The sequence below is a fragment of the Schistocerca cancellata genome, chromosome 1 (genome assembly GCF_023864275.1).
Source record: "Schistocerca cancellata isolate TAMUIC-IGC-003103 chromosome 1, iqSchCanc2.1, whole genome shotgun sequence".
Lineage (NCBI taxonomy): Eukaryota > Metazoa > Arthropoda > Insecta > Orthoptera > Acrididae > Schistocerca > Schistocerca cancellata.
In genome coordinates this window covers 531,209,715-531,231,003 of record NC_064626.1, presented here as the reverse complement: position 1 = coordinate 531,231,003, position 21,289 = coordinate 531,209,715, and the positions used below count along the sequence as shown (strand labels likewise).

The 21,289-nt window shown below is 42.9% G+C and overlaps 1 protein-coding gene across 1 annotated transcript in view; it reads left to right on the top strand.

Annotated features, from left to right (window-relative positions):
- LOC126188169 (sodium- and chloride-dependent glycine transporter 1-like) overlaps positions 1–21,289 on the top strand; it is a 248,947-nt gene that overhangs the window by 194,981 nt on the left and 32,677 nt on the right. The gene's annotated exons all lie outside the window — the stretch shown is intronic.

The following is a 21,289-nucleotide window of genomic DNA, read 5'->3' as shown; positions in this document are numbered from 1 at the left end:
TTTGTTAACTTTCGTAACAATCGTTGCTGAAATGACATCTTGACTTCTAAACCCCCTTTCTATACTGACGTTGTCGACAAGGCCCGGCCTATCTTTAGCTACTAGGTCTAAGATATTTTCATTACGTGTGGGATGCTGAACTAGTTGCTCAAGACATTTGTTAGAAAACGTGTTCAAAAGTATTTCGCACGACTGTCTGACTGTACCCTCTGAACGGGACTACAGTATTTTATTTACTGCCGGCCGGTGTGGCCGTGCTGTTCTAGGCGCTTCAGTCTGGAACCGCGTGACCGCTACGGTCGCAGGTTCGAATCCTGCCTCGGGCATGGATGTGTGTGATGTCCTTAGGTTAGTTAGGTTTAAGTAGTTCTAAGTTCTAGGGGACTGATGACCACAGATGTTAAGTCCCATAGTGCTCAGAGCCATTTGAACCATTTTTATTTACTCTGAAAAGAACCGACCAGCTTTCGTAAGGATTATTCTTTCACAAATATGCGCATAAAAGCTTAGGGAGTTGTTTAGGAAGTTAAATCGTTTAGAATTACGCTTACGATCAAAGTTTTTATTTGTTTTTGTGTTTTACATTTCCAAGTCTCGTTTGATGCAGCTCCCCACGCTAGACTGTATTGCGCAAGGGTCTTCACCTCTACATAACTACTGCAACCCACAGCCATTTGAATCTGTTTAATATATTCAATCCTTGACGAGTTTTTGATGCCTCAGGATGTCCTATCTACCGATCATTTCTTTTAGTCAATTAGTGATATAAATTTCGTTTTTCTGAATTAGATTCTGTACCTGCTCTTTGGTTACCCATCTAATTTTCGACATTCTTCCGTAGCACCACCTTTCAAGTGCTTCTCTTATTCTCTCAGTTGCTCATCGCCCATGTATCACTTATGTACAAGTGAACACTATACATAAATACTTTCATAACAGAGTTCCAAATAGGTAAAAGTATGTTAGTTTATTCTCTTCAGAAACCATTGTTTTACTATTGCCAGTCTGAATTTTATATTCTCTCTACTTCAGCCATCATCAGTTATTTTGCTGCCGAAATAGTACTCTCGACGACTACATTTGGTATGTCATTTGCTAATCAAATTCTATCGGCAAGCGGCACCGTCTGATTTAATTCGAAATTTAACGTATGGTTAATGTATCCTGAGCTGAACTCACAAAAATCATTCAGACGGCAGACAATCTCTTCCTAATCACTGTCGTAACTATGCAACGCCACAATTCACAGAAAGTCGTTGGGAAGTGAGGCACATTGACAATGGTGCACAAGAAGAAATATCTGAAATTTTCGCAATATTTGAACTTCTTGATACTAATGTCAGGCCATGTGCAGGTAGAGAGACAGTGTCTTTCTGAGGACATATTACCAGTTACATTAATGAGACCTCCGTTTTATGTTCAACGTCAAAGAGCAATAACCACTCTCAAACGGCAGGTGTCAACACTCGCATCGAAAATATATTTAGCGTGTCGGGGGCACGCAGAAAACAGAGCTGTCATTTTCGTATGCTGATACGAAGAAATTAATCTAAGATCCAAAAGGGCATGATCATTTGCTTTCGGGCCAAGGGAGGAAGCATTTCCGAAAAGGATAAGTTAGTAAACTGTCCGCGTGCCGTCACGGTTAAAAATTACCACGCATACCGAAAAGGCGCTATCCAAAACCGAGGCAACTGTGCCGCAGAGCGAGCCATAGATGACAGGGGCTATCAACAGCGTCTCCTCAACGATCGCTCAGCAAACATTGCTACGTATGGGTCTCCGCAGTAGGCCCCTGGTTCATGCTCCCATGCTGACTGCTGTTAATCGGCTACGAAGCCTGGAATTTGCACGCCAATATCGCAAATGGAATGGACTCCCCTGAGTGATGACGGGAGTTCTTCAGATATATCACGTTTTATGTTCCGTCCTACAGATGGCTGTGAAATGTCTGAAAAACACCTGGCAACAGTCGTAGGAAGGTCCCAGGCCGGAGGAGGGAGCTTTATGATCTTGAGAATGTCATCGTGGCATTCCATGGGTGGTCTCGTCACTCTTGAAGTGAAAATGAGTCAACACAAATATCTTTGGGGACCATGTCCATGCAGTTTGTTTCCCTTCTACACGGTCGCATCTACCGTAGGGCAGTGCAACGCGTCGCACGGATCGCATTGTTCGTGCGTGGTTCAAGGAGTACCAGGATGAGTTTACTGTACTCCACTGGCCACCAAACTCCCAGGATTAAAACCCAATCGAGAACATGTGGGATCACTTCGACCGGGTTGTTCGTGTCACCGATCTCAAACCGAGAAACCTGGTTCTGGAGTCGATAGCTTCCGGAACCTTACTGACTCTTCTTCTGCTCGCCTAGGAACAGTCCGCGCCGCAAAAGGTGGTTATTCAGGCTTTTCAGGGGTGTTCGCATTAATGAGATTGGACAGTATAGACATCCGCAACACTTAGTGGGAACACTAAATATTCTTCGTAATTCCAAATGAAATTCATCGTGAACCAATTTTTAATTCGCTGAGGGAATGATAATTATTTTTAGATAGAACTCAGATTTGAAAACTGTCTGGGGGCTAAAATATGTATATATACATCTATACTTTATAGATAATTTTCGTTTGATAGCAATACTTAATACAGGAATATTGATAACAGACCAGAAATAAATGATACTGACTCAAATAACAACTAACCAGACATCGAAAATAATGTTATACGGATGTAACACAGTAGTCATAGAACCAACAGGTGATTTTTCTAGCCGGACCCGGTGACCGAGCGGTTCTAGGCGCTTCAGTCAGGAACCGCATGGCTGCTACGGTCGCAGGTTCGAATCCTGCCTCCGGCATGGATGTTTGTGATGTCCTTAGGTTAGTTAGGTTTAAGTAGTTCTTTCTAGGGGACTGATGACCTATGATGTTAAGTCCCATAGTACTCAGAGCCATTTGACCATTTTTGATTTTTCTATCCAGGATAGCTTAAGAAGACGACTAGAAAGACAAGTAAAGAAATAAAATTAGAATAACGATCCAATGCAGTGGTCTTGGTAAATGTCTCAAAACTAAGATTCCAATGCGTCAGACAGAAGGTTTATAACTGTAGTGTATTAACAGTTTCGGCATACGGCAGTGTGTCATGAACTTCTAATGCAAAAAATCAATCAACAGCTTTAGGTCTACGACAGAGAGGAAAAGGCGTAAAAGGATCAAGGAACGAAGTATCTCCTTATGACAGTAACAGATTTGAAATCGATATGGGGAGAATATATAGCGATGGAATTGTGGATGATGGATAAAACGAGCTATTTTGCTGAATGCGAAAGGATAACTCAGACGGTCAAATGAACTGCGAATAAATACCATTTTGAAACATATAGAAGTATGTGTATAGCTGATAGTTATTATCCAGCCAATGCTTAAAAATGTTGGGTCCAGGGCTGGAGAACAATGTGGCAGCGATTTTGTGTGCCGTTCATTTGAAAAGTCCTTCGTCGGCTTCCGCAGGCTGTGGGATCAGATGTTTACTCATGGATTAAGTTGCATAAGAACGAAGGCTTTCACGACCGAATGACACTGCTGTTGGTAAACTTTTCATGATATGAGGTCGTCGTCCACGAAACTCTTCTGTTCCTAACGTTTCGTCCAGTACTCGCTCGACATCTTCAGAGGCGTTGCTTCTCCGCTGAATCTTGTGTCGGCGACATTCAACAGAGGAGTAATGCCTATGAAGACATTCTGGACGAAACGTTGGGAACAGTGGGAACAGAAGAGTTTCGTGAATCACGACATTATACCCCGTAAGGTTTACCAGCAGCAATTCCCGTAAGTTGTGGATAGTGGTTTAAGGGCGCGGAGGTGGCGGCCCGATAGCATTCCAGATGTGTTCCATCCGGTTCCTATCAGGTGAATTTGGTGTTCAAGACATCCTGTCATCTTTCCCTTCGATTATTGCCATACGTCCCAATGGAAGCCCAAATTAAAGCCCCCCAAAGCAAAATACTGCCCTCACCGGCCTGCCTCCGTGGCCGTACATCTGGAGGACGAAGCAGTCGATTTATTTTGTTTTATTTATTTCTTGTATGGCGACAACAACAAATGTTGAAAACTACAAACAGTTTACAATTATACGTTTAAGGGTTTAGGCTCAGAGCTAATATCTTCAAATTCTTTAAGTTAATAATTCAAAATACTAAAAGGAGGACATTTAAACTATAAAATTAGGAATGTTAATTAAAAAGATACATTTAATTAGAGTTCAACATCTGTTGAATGAAACGAATTGATAGCGGAGGAAGGAGCATTCATAAAATCAATGAATGATCCTGGGAGCTTTATCAGAGGACAATCTCTGACAGTACGCTTGAATGGTTTGTTCTTTGCGCCAATGTCACAGGCTGATACCCACTTGCACATCAGTGAGTTGCACCCGGCGTGGCAGCTCTTATCCTGTTCAATCGTGTCCATTCACCTCTCTTCAGATCAGACCCTGGTAGACTAGCAGATGGATCTTGAAAACCTTGATTTTTTATTGTTGCAGCCTTCCATTTTCTGCACCATTCTTCTTTAAGGCCAAGCGTTTTATTGTTTCTTGCATTATGCCACAGTGGATGCATGATATCAAGCAGTCTGGAGGAGGCACATTTAAGAATGTATGGATTGCAATGTCTTGGGGGTGATCGGCGTGATGCAGCTTCCTCCATTCTTGATCGTTTGCTCCTTGACATCTCAATTCAGGTCGTAGAATGTTACTGACGATATGCAGCCAAGGGGTCGGTGTGGATTTTAGTGTACCCACAGTAATTCTCCTTGATTCTTTCAGCCAGATGTCTAGTGTCCATGTATGAGCATCGTGTTGCCACAGTATTTAGCTACTGGGTATAATAGTGTCAGAGCTGCAGGACGCAGACTGGAAGCTTCAGCACCCCAGCTTAGGACAACCATTTCTTTTATGATGCTATTTCGAGTTTCGCCTTTGGCTTGCGTTTTCCAGGTATTTGTTGTACGTTAAAGACCAGTCGAGTGTGACACCAAGGTATTTAGGCTGGAAATTGCGTCTAATGCTCTGTTGACAGACGTTCACCTTGAGCTGTTGGTTTGCGATTCTGTTGTTGAAGTGCAATGTGCAGACTACTGTCTTGGCTGCATTTGGTTGGAGTCTGCATGCTGAGTAATATGTATTGGGATTTTCCAGGTCTGTAGACAGTGAATTTTGTATGGCTATGGCAAGCTCATCGACGTAGCAAAACTTTTTGCTAGTAGTGTTCGGCATGTCACTGGTATACAGGTTGAAGAGAAAGGGTGCTAGGACTGATCCTTCTGGAAGCCCATTTTTTATGGTAAATGACTTACTCTGTTTTTGTCCAACATTACCTTCGAAGTAATGGTTGATTAACATATTTTACCCAAGTGTCGTCAGTTTCTTAGTTGCGAGATGCGGTTTTATCTTCGGCAGCAGTCTATCTAGCCGCTTAGTACCATATACTGCTGGCGCAAAGGCCACCGATGTTTTTAGTTTTTTCCGGAATCCACTTCAGCGTTTTATGTCAAGGCTAGAACCTGTTCACAGCAGCTGCGCTGGCTTCTGAAACCAGCCTGATATGTTGGAGTTATATTATTTATTATTCCTTGAATTCTGTCAAGGTCGTTCCAGTAGTTTGAAGCGCATACCGAGCTGCGCAACTGGGCGTTGAAGATTGCTAGTGTGTGCAATCTTGACTTGTTGAGGTATTTCTCCAGTCTCGAGTACATCGTTGTAGAACCTCTTCAGCCAAGTTCTTCCATGTTCCCCAACATGTTTTATAAATTCAGGGAACATGCCACCCAGTCCTGCTGTTTTTATCGTTTTAAATGTTTTGATAGCCTCATTTATATCTCTTTCATCAAAGGTGTCTGATAAGGCGGTGTTATCATACAGGTATCTATTGAGTTCATTCAGTTCATCCTTTATCTTCTCTTTAGTGGCTGAGTCTACAGAAACCTTCTCAGCTCTTCATCTGATGTGTAATGCTAGTTCTAATGACGTAATCTTCGGTTGCTGATTGCGGACATTGGTTGCAGTGCCAAGTTTCCTTAATAATGTCCATGCTTTTCTGCTCGAATGAGTGCAATTTAAACTGGAAGTCAAATCCATCCATTTCCGCTTTCTCGCTTCGTTTTACTGCTCTAGTATTCTTTTCGCAGTGTGAATGTTTTCAGTCTGTTAGTATTCTGCATACACGTTTTCTGTTGCGTCATCCCAGCAAAGGATATAATTTTTCCTGCCCCGTCGTGGTATATTGCTTTTGGCTGCACCAATGATGACTCCCATCAATCTCGTTTAGTGTGACATTTGGCAACGACCATCGAACTGATGTAACAAGATATGGGATTCATCTGACCAGGTGACGCTTTTCCATTGATCCACGTTTCAGATGCGTCTCTTGTGCCCGATGCAATCGTAATTGACGATGACATTGAGATGGTAACGTCTACTACAGAGCTCCATACTAAGTAAAGTGCGCTGAATGATGTGCTCAGAATCAATAACGCCTGCATCAGCATTGTTCTTTGCTGTCAGATCTGTCACCGATCGCCGCCTATCATACTTGACAGAGCGGGTAAGCAAGTGATCAGGTGTAGGCTCCCAATGTCTTGTTTCCTGTTCGTGGTTTCACCTTCCTTAAACGACCTTCCATAGACGCTCACGGTAGTAGCATGCGAACAGCCGGCCAGTTTCGCCGCTTCTCACATGTTCTTTCTCAGAACTGCGCCGTAACAACCTTCCCTTTGTCAAAGTTGATTATTTAAGCGGTTTTCCCAATTTCCGGCTCTTATCGTTGCTAAAATTATTCCCCATTCACCCCTCCTTCTGTTATGTATGTTCTTATGGCGTCAGACAGTTTCTGTCAAATTATTGATATTTTGACCCTTTAGGAACACAGATGACTTGTTCACTACTTTTTTCCAACACCTTTTCACTGTCTCGCTCCTCCTGGTTCTCTCAGCTTCCATGGTCTTAACTCAGTTTTTACTGTGTCAGCCTGTGACCTTCCTATCCTGCATTATTGGTTCAGTATTTTTTCCCTTATGTCAATCGTTTTCCAATTCCCTCTTACTTCATTCATCCCATTGTTCTCTGTTAAGGACTTCGCCTCCACTACTTCTCGGTCAACATGTTGTCATTTAACCTGATGATGCGCCTTTAAATCAGACATTTCTTCCGTATCGTGTCAAACCGGTTCAACGCTCTCATACAGTTCCTGCCATGATCATCTCGTACGTATCCAGACTTTTTTCATGCCCCAAATGTTTCTCAACATCTTTCGTTCTTCTTTCTCCAGCCAGATACAGGCTGCCTTGCTCAAAATAGTTGTCTCTGTTGCGTGCAATGTGGTATTTCTGATTACTGAGATACAGTGTCTCGATCTGGCGTTTCTGAACATGTTTTTCTTTGAACACGCTGTTTTTGCAACATATCGTAGTTCCTGCAGCGTATGGGACCAGTCTATTATGTCCTTGTTGGTTTGTATCTTTCCTGTTACGTTTTCTCCCAGGTAATGGAAGCTGTTCACATTCTGAAAACTCCAACTGATCTCTGCATTCAATGCCTTGGTGTTATTATACGCTACCATGAAGCCGGATTTTGCTGCTGCTGAAGAAATATATACGGTTGAATTTTTGAATCTTCTTCGTTGACATGTTGCAACGCCAGAGAATCGAAAAAGGCTAGACAGTCTCCTGTCGTGTTATGTTTTATTTTGTACTCAACTTGTATATCTTCAATGGCCAGGATTTTGTTCATTTGTCTTCACTGTTGGACCATTTCATTCACCAACAAATTGAAAAGAATCGGTGACAACCCATCTCCTTGATGAACACCTGTCATTATTTCAAAGCTTTCCGACATGGAAAAACTGACCCTACCAGTAGTGTCTTTTTAATGTGTCCTTCACTAATTCGTGTGCTACTGTGTACAGCCCTCTGGCTCCAAGAACAATTAACAGCATATTTCTGTCTTAGTAATGTTGATGGAGGTCGCTACAGTGTTTTTATCTTGAACGGAGTTCTAATATCCTTTTGTGCCCAAAAATACGTTCGATGCACTAGTTCTTTTTTCACTACCCTGATAGTCTACAATGTCTGTTTCGAACTGTTCTTGTATCATACTCAACAACGGTATAGAGGGTAGAGGGTATCTTGAACCCGACGTCTGCTTGTGACATCCCTCTGTAATTAGCCAGTACATGATCACCCTTTTTATTAATTGGTATAACGACGGATTTCTTGCAGATTTTCGGTACCTACCTGTTCGTACAGATTTCCGTTGTTATGGGGTATATACTTTCTGTCGACAAGCCCCCTAATTTCTTCAGCGCAAATGCCATCATTACTTGCATCCTTATCGTTCTTGAGATTTGCTTTTATCACTCCAATGCACATCTGCATACATATCCGCACGGTGCATGACAGAGGGTATCTTGTATCACTACCAGCCATTTTCTTTCCTGTGCATTCTCAAATGGAGCGAGGGAAAACGACTGTCTAAATGCCTCTGTACGATCCCTAACTTCTGTTATCTTCGTGGTCCTTACGCGGAATATACGGTAGCGGCAGTGAAATCGTTCTGTGGTCAGCCTCAAATAACTATAGTCTAAATTTTCTGAATAGGGCCTCGCGAAAAGCACGTCCTCTTCCTCGAGGGATTCCCATTTCAGTTCACGTAGCATCTCCGTAATACTAGAGCGCTGAGCCAACCTACGGGTAAGAAATCTAACAGTACGCCTACATTGCTTCGACGTCTTCCTTGAATCCGACGGGATACCACACACTGTAGCAGTACTCACGAATCGTTCGCATCAGTGTCCTATACGCTGTCTGTTTTATAGATGAGCTACACTTCCCTGAAATTCTCCCAATAAACCGAGGTCGACCATTCGTCTTCCATACTTACGTCCTCAGGTGCTTGTTCTATTTCATATCGCTCTGTAACCTTACGCCTAGATATTTTATTGACGCTACTGTGTCAAGCAACACACTACAAATGCCTTATTCGGACATTACAGGTTTTTCCCCACACTAATCACCATTAACTTACATAGTTCTAGTTAGAGCAAGCTGGCACTCTTCACACCAAGTAGAAATTTTGTGTAAGTCATCTTATATCTTTCTACAGTCACTCAGCAAAGATATCTTCCCGTACACAACAGCATCAGCAAACAGGAGCAGATTGCTGGTTGCTCTGACCGTAGAATATTTATGTTTATAAAGAATAAGAACTATCCTTCCATACTTCCATGAGGCACTCCTCTCGATACCCTTGTCTCTGATGAACACTCGCTGTCGAAGAAAGCGTTTTGGGTTCTACGACTTAGAAAGTTTTCGAGCTACTCAAATATCTAGGAACCTGTTCCGTATGCTCGTACCTTCGTTAACAGTTTGCAGTGGGCGCCCTGTCAAACGCTCACCGGAAATCGAGGAATGTGGAATCGTCCTGTTGCCCTTCATCCACTGTTCGCAGGGCGCCATATAAGAAAAGAGCAAGTCGAGTTTCGTATGAGCGAAGCCTTCTGAATTTGTACTGAAGGGCAGAAGCTTTTTGTGTATCGAGGAAATTTACTATCTTCGAACACAGAATATGTTCGAGGATTTCGCAGCAAACCGATGTTAAGGATCTTGGTACGAAATAATGCGGGTCCATTCTTTTGTCATTCTTATACACGTGTGTTAACTGCGATTTTTGCAGTAGCTGGGGACTTTCGCTGGCCGAGATATTCGCGATAAATGCAAGCTAAGTAAGGGACCAGTGCCACAGCGTACTCTTTGTAAAACCGAACTCGCATTACATTTGGACCTGGCGACTTACTTGTTTTCAATTCTTTCAGTTGCTTCTCTACGCCAGTGATGCTTATTACTATGTCCACCATACCGTAGTCTGTACGATGGTCAAAACACCGTATGTTTCGACGGTCCTCGAGCGTGAATGATTTATTAGACGCGAAATTTAAAATGTCGGCTCTCCTTTTGTTGTGTTCTATTGCCACACCAGACTGGTCGACGAGTGACTGGATAGAAGTCTTCGACTCGTTTAGCGATTTTACGTAGGACAAGAATTTTCTCGGGTTCTCGACAAGACCTTTGCTAAGGTATGATGATGGAGGTTGCAGTAAGCTTCACGCGTCGATTTTCTTAAAGGTGCACGAACTTCTATTAACTTTTGCACTTTTACATTTGTGCGTTCTTTTTTGACCCAAGAATGCAACAACCTCTCTTTTCTTAGCGTTTTCCGAATTTAAGCCATGTTGGGTCTTTTCCGTCTTTACTCCATTAGCTCGGCACGTACTTGTCATAGCACAATTTAAAAACAGTTTAACCATTACCATAATTCCTCTACGTCCAACATACTGGAAGTAAATGTTATCCATTCATTGTCTACATGGGATGACAACTAATCACCTGCTCTTTCTATTGTAAATATTCTCCTAACTTTCTAGACCTATTTGTTAACTTAAGTAACCATCTTCGATATGATGATATAGTGATCAGTAATCCTTGTCTCTGGGCTGACACTGTCGATAAGGTCAGGCATGTTTGTAGCCAGAAGATGTAAAAAATTCCCATTTCGTGTTGTGTTTCTAACTAGCTGTTCAAGACAGTTTTCGGAAAATGTGTTCAAGAGTACTTCACAAAACTGCTGTTCGTACCATCCGTAACGAATCCATAGGTGTCCCAGTCTATACGCGGAGGGTTCAAGCCACCTCCAACTAATACTGCATGATCTCTATATTTCTGCTCTACGGAGCATAGTTTCTTTAAATGATTCTACAGTTCACACTGTGGTACTATGTGGCCAGTAAAAAACATCCGATAGTTAACTGTGGTTCACGTTAACCTGCTCCTCGCGCCCAGATAATTTCACAATCAGACTCAATTTCGACCTCAACATACACAATATTTTTGTGACAGCAATGAACACACCCCATCTTATGGCGGTCAATCTGCCCTTTAGAAAAACGTTCCATGCCTCAAATATTTCTGGTGGGTTGAAGATTACTTATTTTTCCTTTTTTACTGCAGCATTAGCATTTTTGTAAGTGTTTCACTGCTTGGCAAATCGTTGAAATACTTTGCCATTTCTTCACATATTTCTCTTCTTTTTTCAGTTCACTATCATACCCTTTCACATTGGGCTCTCTCACTTCGCAGCCCTTTATCCCGTTCTTCATCTGCTTAAAGGCGGCTCGTGTCTTGCTTTTCTTGAATGAGTCATCCGATTCTCCTAGGATTTCTTGCTGTTTTATCGGAAACAAAGATAAAAACTTTTTTATACAAGAAAAATATCACAGTGGTACACTTTCTACATCCAGAAGTATTTTGACGCTAATAATAATGAGAGACGGTGTTCAAATTGCTTGTCATAATTATTCTTTTAGAGAAGCTACAGAAAATGTAATCCGTTTATTTTAATACACAACTGAAATGTGCATGTTAATGATTGTCTAACACGTATAAAACGACCAGGTATTTCACGAATAATGGCTGCACCTTCATCCAAATGGTGAACCAGCTCTTCTGGAGTGTCTGCCATTTTCATACACCAAACGCCAGTTGCGCATTAATGTAAGTGGGCATATTTAGCAACATCTCTTAAACAACTTCGTTTCTGTACATCACCAGCAAACCTGCGCCTGCGCGTGCACTTGTGTGTGTGTGTGTGTGTGTGTGTGTGTGTGTGTGTGTGTGTGTGTTTTATTCATCAATAAACAGGAAACCACTTGCAGTAAAGGAACAAAAATTGAACTCTAGCAAAACAGGACACGTTACCACATAACACTGAATTACACAGACCACATCCCTTCAAGTACTAAGCACCGGTTTGATCCAGAAATTGCTTTGAAGTTTGTAACTCTGGTCCTGAAGCGTGTCTGAATGTAATGTTACAAAGCAGCTTGCAAAAAGTAATAACAATAGGTTACTTTTGTGCTAAGCGTTGGTTCTCACAGCTTTTTAGATGTAAAGCAAATCGTGGTTTGCCTGGGTGTTAGGCAACCGACAATACTGCTGTGCGTGCCGTGTGAGCCACTCACTGCATTGGGAACGTTACCATCGGATAAGCTGGCTCGAGTTTCGACTCAAATACAGTGTAAGTAAATTAATAGTAAATGCTGAGCTACAATATTTGTCTTTTATTTATCTTTCTTTTATTACATGAAGTTTACACAGTTACGTGTGATTTATGTGTGACCCTTCCATCACGAATGTATGGCTGATTCATTGCACATAACTTCATTATATGTGAGGTAGAAAATAGGGACGGATGTCATATAATTTCGTACAATTACATAGCACTGGCGGGGATGTAAATGATAAGAGCTGACATTCATTCTGACAGGTAGAACGGCCACCAGAGTGCATTTGTATTGTTTGTGTTGTTACCAGGCCTCGTGTGGTGTGTAAAGGGCGTAAACAGCGCTCAGATGTTGAGTTATCGCTGTGAAGGACACGGAGGTGCTGTGTACTCCCGTGATGAAGCACCAAATAGAATTTGAATATATCCTCGTTGTGGATCTCCTGCCTGGTTGTGTAGTGCAATATCCAGATTTGAAGAGCATTCGGATACGACAGTGGCCCAATGTTGCACTACATGGGAACGTGAGGGATGGCATACTTTGTCGTTAAGGTTCAGGTGAAGCACGTCTGACCACCGAGAGGGAGGATCTAAGTAATGTGCACCACGTACATCGTAATCCTTTTACATCACCGTCTGCCATCCCTTTAAGATAGAACAACACGGTCGAAAAACTTCGAATTTTTTATTACGAAATTCGGATTTATATACCGTGATGAATTACTTCCCAAAATGTTATGCACGAACTCCAAAAAGGATCGATACTTTCAACGTTTGAAGCCGAGCGTGCACGGCACGCCTCGGCGGTAGAGAACCGGTTCCGCTCTAAAGCTCCCTATTTATACCGATCTGAGTAAACCTGATTTGCTGGAGCATTGTTGGGTGGTTTTACTCAAAACTCCAAAAATAACATCCAGCCGAAGTGAATTTGTCAACATTGCTTCAAATTTGGCCGTATGTCTATTCAATGTAGGCCATACTACACTACTGCATGTGAAAAATGCACTTCAAATCAAAACCGGCGATGAGATGCGGCGGTTCTGTGAAGACAGAGACGCCCGCGGAGATGCGCTCAGCGACGAGAAGGGAGCTGAGAACGAATATGCGGGCTTATCAGGTCAAAGTAGCAGAAAGCGGCCATCCACTAGCCGGGGCTATAGTTATTATGGATCAAACATCGATGATATTCCTTAAGTTTCAAGTTTTGTCCGTTTTTTATATGATAAATATTTGTCAAACTTTAAACGCGTTTTTCGATATGGTTGTCGTCGCCCGCGCGGCACTTTTCATCCGATTTTAATGATTTTTGGTCTCCGTTGAAGCAAACTGAATTCTCTTCATCATCGCCAATTTTTTGTGTTGATATTTGATATTTTTTCAGCCAAAAAGATAGGGGTCATAAAATGGCCATTTTTTCAGATATCTGTAACTTAGCAAAAATATTTTTTTGCAAATCCCTACGATTAGCTAAAATTACATCTGTAAAGGATCAGGATGATATGTTAATTTCATGTTTCAGATAACCACAATCGGAGTCGCTGTGACAACCGTCGATCTACCTCCTTTCAGAGATACCCAGGGAAAATCCCAATTACGCAGTGAAGACATTAATATTTTTCAATAGAAACTACCAATAAAATCCTCAATGTATACTTCATTAACTGTAGCAAACCCAGTTTGTCTACTGCATTCCAGTACGGAGAGACAGAATCCTGAATTTGAGCAATCTACATCTACGTGATTACTCTGATATTCACAATAAAGTGCCTGGCAGAGGGTTCAGTGAACCACATTCACGCTGTCTCTCTACCGTTCCAGTCTCGAACGGCACGCGGAATAAACGAGCACTTAAATTTTTCCGTGCGAGCCCTGATTTCCCTTATTTTATCGCGATGATCATTTCTCCCTATGTAGGTGGGTACCAACAGAATGTTTTCGCAATCGAAGGAGAAAACTGGTGATTGAAATTTCATGAGAAGATCCCGTCGCAACGAAAAATGCCTCTGTTTTAGTGATTGCCACTCCAATTCACGTATCATGTCTGTGACACTATCTCCCCTATTTCGCGATATTACAAAACGAACTGCCCTTCTTTGTACTTTTTCGATGTCATCCGTCAGTCCCACCCGATGCGGATCCCATACCGCACAACAGGACTCCAGAATAGGGCGGACGAGCGTAGTGTAAGCAGTCTCTTTGGTAGACCTGTTGCACCTTCTAAGTGTTCTGCCAATGAATCGCACTTTGGTTTGCTCTACCCACAATATTATCTATGTGATCGTTCCAATTTTGGTTGTTTGTAATTGTAATCCCTAAGTATTTAGTTGAATTTACAGCCCTCAGATTTGTGTGACTTATCGCGTAATCAAAATTTAGCTGATTTCTTTTAGTACTCATGTGAATAACTTGCCACTTTTCTTTATTCAGGGTCATTGCCACTTTTCGCACCATACAGATATCTAATCTAAATCATTTTGCAAGTCGTTTTGATCATCTGAAGACTTTACAAGACGGTAAATGACAGCATCATCTGCAAACAATCTAACGCGGCTACTCAGATTGTCTCCTATGTCGTTAATATAGATCAGGAACAAAAGAGGACCTATAACACTTTCTTGGGGAACGCCGGATATTACTCCTGTTTTACTCGATGACTTTCAATCTATTACTACGAACTGAGACCTTTCTGAGAGGAAATCACGAATCCAGTCGCACAACTGAGGCGATACTCCGTAGGCACGCAGTTTGATTAGCAGACGCTTGTGAGGAACGGTGTCGAAAGCCTTCTGGAAATCTAAAAATATGGAATCAATTTGACATCCCTTGTCGTTAGCACTTATTACTTCATGAGTATAAAGAGCTAGTTGTGCTTAACAAGAACGATATTTTCTGAATAATGCTGACTATATGTTAATAAATCGTTTTCTTCGAGGTACTTCATAATGTTAGAATGCAGTATCTGTTCTAAACCCCTACTGCAAGTCGACGTTAGTGATATAGGCCTGTAATTCAGCGGATTACTCCTACTTCCGTTTTTGGGTATTGGTGTGACTTGAGCAACTTTCTAGTCTTTATGTATGTATCTTTCTGTGAGCGAGTGGTTGTATATAATTGCTAAATATGGAGCTATTTTATCAGCATTCTCTGCGAGGAACCTGACTGGTACAATCTGGACTGGAGGCCTTGCCTTTCTTAAGTGATTTAAGCTGCTTTGTTACGCCGAGGATATCTACTTCTATGTTTCTCATCTTGGCAGTTGTTCTTGATCGGAATTCAGGAATATTTACTTCGTCTTCTTTGGTGAAGGAGTTTCGGAAAATCGTGTTTAATAATTCTGCTTTAGTGGCACTGTCATCAGTGACTTCACCGTTGTTATCGCGCAGTGAAGGTATTGATTGTGTCTTGCCGCTGGTGTGCTTTATGTATGACCAGAATCTCTTCGGGTTTCCTGCCAGATTTCGAGACAGAATTTCGTTGTGGAAATTATTAAAAGCATCTCGCATTGAAGTACGCGCCGTATTTCGAACTTCTGTAAAACTTTGCCGATCTTGGGGACTTTGTGTTCTTTTAAATTTGGCGTGCTTTTTTCGTTGCTTCTGCAACAACGATCTGAACCGTTTTGTGTACCATGGGGGATCAGTACCATCACTTATTAATTTATGTAGTGTATATCTCTCAATTGCTGCCGATACTATCTCTTTGAAAACATTCCACAACTTTTCTACACTTACATGATCAGATCGGAAGGAGTGAAGACTGTCTCTTAAAAAGCCGTTAAGAGCATTTTTATCAGCTTTTTTTAAATAGCTATACTTTGTGTTTCTTTTTAACGGTTGTAGGTGTTGCGGTATTCAGCCTAGCAGCATCTGCCTTGTGGTCGCTAATCCCTGTATACGCCACAACACTCACTATTTGTCCAGGATTATTTGTTGCTAAAAGGTCAAGTATGCTTTCACAACCATTTACGCTTCGAGTGGGCTCATGAACTAATTGTTCAAAATAATTTTCCAAGAAAGCATTCAGTACAATTTCGGATGATGTTTTATGCCTGCCGCCGGCTTTAAACGAATAATTTTTCCAGCATATCGAGGGTAGATTGAAGTCACCACCGAGTATAATTGTATGAGCGGGATACTTATTTGAAATGAGACTCAAGTTTTCTTTGAACTGTTCAGCAACTATGTCTTCTGAGTCGGGGGGTCGGTAAAGCGATCCAATTAATAGTTTAGTCCGATTGTCAGGTATAACCTCTACCCATACTATTTCACATGAACTATCTACTTCAATTTCGCTACATGGCAAACTACCACTGACAGCAATAAATACTCCACCATCAACTGTATTTAATCTATCCTTTATGAACACTGTTAGATCGTTTGAAAAAATTTCGGCTGAACTTATTTCCGGCTTTAGCCAACTCTCTGTACCTACAACTATTTGAGTTCAGTGCTTTCTATTAGGGCTTGGAGTTCTGGATCTTTCCCAACACAGCTACGACAATTTACAGCTACAGTACAAATCGTTTCTACAACTACCTTACTGTGTTTTACCTGCCCACTTTCTGACGGACGCCCCTTCTGTGGTTCTCTGAGACCCTCTAACCTAAAAAACGGCCCAGTCCCTTCCACACAGGTCCCGCTACCCGTGTAGCCGCCTCCTGTGTTTAGTTGACTCCTGACCTATTAAGCGGAACCCGGAAACCCCACCACCCGATGGCGCAAGTCAAGGAATCTGCAGTCTACACGGTCACAGAACCGCATGAGCCTCTGATTCAGACCCTCCTCTCGGCTCTGCACCAAAGGACCACAGTAGGTTCTATCGACGAACCTGCAGATGGTGAGCTCCGCCTTAATCACGGAAGCAAGAGTGGCAGTCTTTACCATTTCCGCTAGCCGCCCGAAACCAGACAGAATCTCATCCGATCCAAAGCGACATACGTCATTGGTACTGCCATGAGCCAACACCTGCAGTTGGCTGCACCCTGTACTATTCATGGCATCCGGAAGCACCCTTTCCACATCCAGAATGACTCCCCCCAGAATGCACACAGAGTGTGGCTGCACCCTGTACTATTCATGGCATCCGGAAGCACCCTTTCCACATCCAGAATGACTCCCCCCAGAATGCACACAGAGTGCACACTGGCTTCCTTCCCCTCCTCGGCAGCCATGTTCCTAAGGGGCCCCATTACGCGCCTAACGTTGGAGCTCTTAACTACCAGCAAACCCACCCTCTGTGAATTCCCAGTTCTTGCGGGTCGAGAAGCTTCCTCTGGAATGGGGTAGACCACTGTATCCGGCTCAGAGACATCGCCAGCCACAGATAACGCCCGAAACCCGTTCGTCAAACGAACCGGGGAGGCCCTACGATCGGCCCCACCGAAAGTTTTTCGCTGCCTGCCAGACTTTGGAATGATCTCCCACTCGACCACGGGTGAGGGGCCAACCTCAGTGCAGGCAGTACCCGGGGAGGTCACAGCAGTGGACCGATGGGAGACACGTTGGACATGCTCGACATCCCTCGCATCCCCGCGTCCGATCCCCCACAGTGACGCCCCTTGGCAGCAGCCTCAAGCTGTGTGACGGAAGCCAACGCAGCCTGAAGCTGTGAGCGAGAGGTCGCAAGCTCAGCTAGCATCTGTACACAACAATCACAGTTCCTATCCATTACTGCAGTCGCTCCTGTTTGAAGCTCGTAAAAATATGTAACAACCGAACGTTGTACTCGTCTTAGTAGTAGCAGGAACTAGCGATGCGCTCTCGCTGACGGTCTAACTGACACTAAGCTGTTCTAACGAAACAAACAAAAGCCTGCACGATACGAGAGTCGATACAACGGTAGATAGCAACGGCGGTACTGTACACTACACTTATCCAAATAAAAGGTTGTGCCTAGCAAGCATATGAACTCGCAAGAAATCACAAAAATAAACTAGTAACTACACAGATAACTGAAAATAAGTGCCTCCTGTTTGAAGCTCGTAAAAATATGTAAAAAGCGAAAGGTGTGCTCACCTTAGTAGTAGCAGGAACTAGCGATGCGCTCTCGCTGACGGTCTAACTGACAATATGTTCGCCCGTCACCCTGTCATTCCTCCTTAATAGGTCAGGTGTGCACTACATGCAGGAAGCGGCTACTAGGTTAGCTGACTATGTGTGCCATTCACATGAGGATATTTTAGATCAGAGAAACCCCTCCTTTCGATCAGCGACGAATTGCCTACCAGCATCAAAGTTACAACATACACAATGTTTTGAGAGAATGCTCGTCCTCGCAGATCGGAAATAGAAAATGTTAATATGATGTTAGTAAATTAGTCCTAGAATTAGTATCGCTTACTGAAGGTTGTAATTACCAGAGAGTATTAGGAAAAGAAAGTTGGTTATAACCATAATGAATAGTAAAGAAATCCTAAGCTCGGATTGGAATATTCATGATAAGGATAGGCTAGTCGTCAATAGTGTACTTGCAGTAAAGAACTCGATAATATCTAGCGATGTTATCATTGATTCCGAATGTGAAATTACCTGGGTGAATTTAAGCATCAAAGGTCGGTCAAAAATGGCAAATAGGATGCTTTAATAGACTGCTTGGGTCAGGAGCTATGGCGAGAACTTGCAAACTTCAGAGAGTACTTGCACGATATAGTTAGTAATTTTCCTCATCATTCTGTTGTAATTAGGGGGGGAGGGGGGGTTGAAGGTGACTTCAATTTGCCAGTTATAGACTGGGAGAGTCACACTTTCAGAACTAGACCAGCATGTTTGTTTCAACATTCTCGGTGACCAAGTGTTGTCGTTCCTTGACCATCTACCCCTACCTGCGTACGCGGGAAGCTACTATACGGTGCGAGACGGACTATAACTTGTACTTGTACTAGTCACTCACTTTACTGTTCACTCATAAATGCAAAAAGGGAAAAACGACTATCTTTATGCCTCCGTACAGGCGCTAATTTCTCTCACATTGTGTCCCAGGTTCTTAGGCGTCGGCGGCAATACAATCGTTCTGCAGTCTACCGAAAATGCCAGGTCTCTAAATTTTCTCAATAGTTTTCTCGCGAAAAGGTTGTCTTCTCTCCAGGAGCTACCATGGAGTTTCGTGGAGCATTTCTCCAATAGTGCCGTGTTGATCGAACCTACTGGTAACAAATCTAGCAGCATGCCACCGCATTCCCTCGGAGTCTTGCTTCAATCCGACCTGGTAGGGATCCCAAACACTTGAGTAGTATTCAAGAATGAGTCACACTAGTGGTGTATACTCGGTCTCCGTCACAGATGAGCTACGCTTTCCTAGAATTCTCCCAGTAATCTGAAGCCGGCGATTCGCCTTCTCTACTAGCGACCTGAGTACTCGTTCCATTTCTGGTTGTTTTGCAACGTTAGGCCGACATATTTAATCTCCGTGTCTGTGTCAAGCAACACACCACAGACATACTCCCGATGAGTACGCTTCGGGTATTTTCGTCATCGAAAACGACGATAGGCGTGTTCACAGAGTTGTCTGTATTTGTTCCTATTTGACGAACAGTCAGACACATATCCCACCTCGAGTGGCCTGGTAAAGCACTCATAGACAATTTCTGCGAGCAGTAGATAAAACTTAGTAATCAATAGCCTCAAAATTTGATAGTCTACGGGTTTTAATCATCAATGACTAGCTCCAGCCGGATGTGCTACACCTAAAGAAACATGTGGTCTCTCTTCCTGGTCGAGTAGAGGTCATGAAGGCCAGAGGTGTGTTAGCAGAAAATAAGTATACTAGATTTTTATATTTTCTTTTAGAAAAAACGTCTTTGAAAAAATTACAGGATGCTGTTGAAACACTTATGTATTACCCCATATAATGACGATCCCGTTCAATGATGTGCTGAGCCGTGGTACAAACTTGTTTATGCCGTCCTCGAAGATATCTCCCTCGAGCTACTTCAGAACGTCTTTCTGCATCTGCTCGTCAGTTGAAAATTTAATTCCGTGGCTGTGTGCCTGCAGGGAAATGAAAAGATGATAATCTGAAGGCACCTAGTAAGGAAAATACGGAGCGCGGCTCAAAACGTCCCAACCAAATGCGTCTAAGAGCTCCTGGGTGGCTAAGGCTGTGTGAGGAAGGGCGTTGTCGTGCAACAGTCACACACTTCTCCTCCTTTTGTTCCTGCAGAGTTTCTTTAAGGTCTCACAAAATCGTTGTGCATTGGTGGCCTCCCCCTGAAGCAGAAATCCGATCAATATGATGGCTTGTATGTCCTAAACACTGACGTAATGATTTTTTTACCCGAAATTATGGTTTTGAAATTTTAGACAAATGTGGAATTGGGGTGTGACGCCACTGTGACGATTATATTTTTGTCTCTGGCGTGCAATGAGCCACCCAAGTTTCATCTCCGGACAAAATAGAGCTCAGAAAATCCTCATCTTCCTATCGAAGTCGCTCAAAGAACGTGCTGGCGCTACTGACCCGATTTTTCTTGTGGAGCTCTGTCAACTAGTTTGGGGCCCATCTTGCACACAGTTTCCGGTATCCCAGCATTTCTATGAGGGTCTCGTATAAGAGTGTTCTGGAGAGTTGTGGAAAAACCAAAGAAATGTCATCCACTGCCAGTCGGCGGTATTCGGAACAGTTTCCTCGATTTTTTTGAACCAACTCGTCTACCAAAATAGAAGATATTCCCCTCCCGTGGCCGTCATGAATATTTGTTCTGCCTCCACTGTATTCCCTACAGTACTCACACACTCGTCCTGTTCGTAACGCCTTCGCCGTAAACTGCTGATTCGGGGGAAAAAAAAAATCTCGGCAGGCGTTACTCCTTCCGCGAGTAGGAAGCGGATCACGGCACGTGGCTCACACATGTCGGGATTTCTCACCGGCAGCTTTCACACAGCTGGATACTACAACGTTAGTTCACATACTAGAGTGTACGTGCAATGTTCGCTGTGGTCCTGGGATCCTCCTCTATCACTCAGTGTTGCCAACTCTAAAAAAAAAAAGGTCCGTCAGTCCGTTAGGTTCACAGTACATTTAACTTCCGAATAGTTCGTATATAGGTTAGGCTAAGTTTTTTCCCTCTGTGCTTATGACTCTTAGCGATGCACACCATCAGTTTTATTCTGCCAATGCCGTTGCTCATTATTTCTTCTTTTCATCGAGACGGCGAAAGATTGTTGTCTTGTGTGGTAGACAC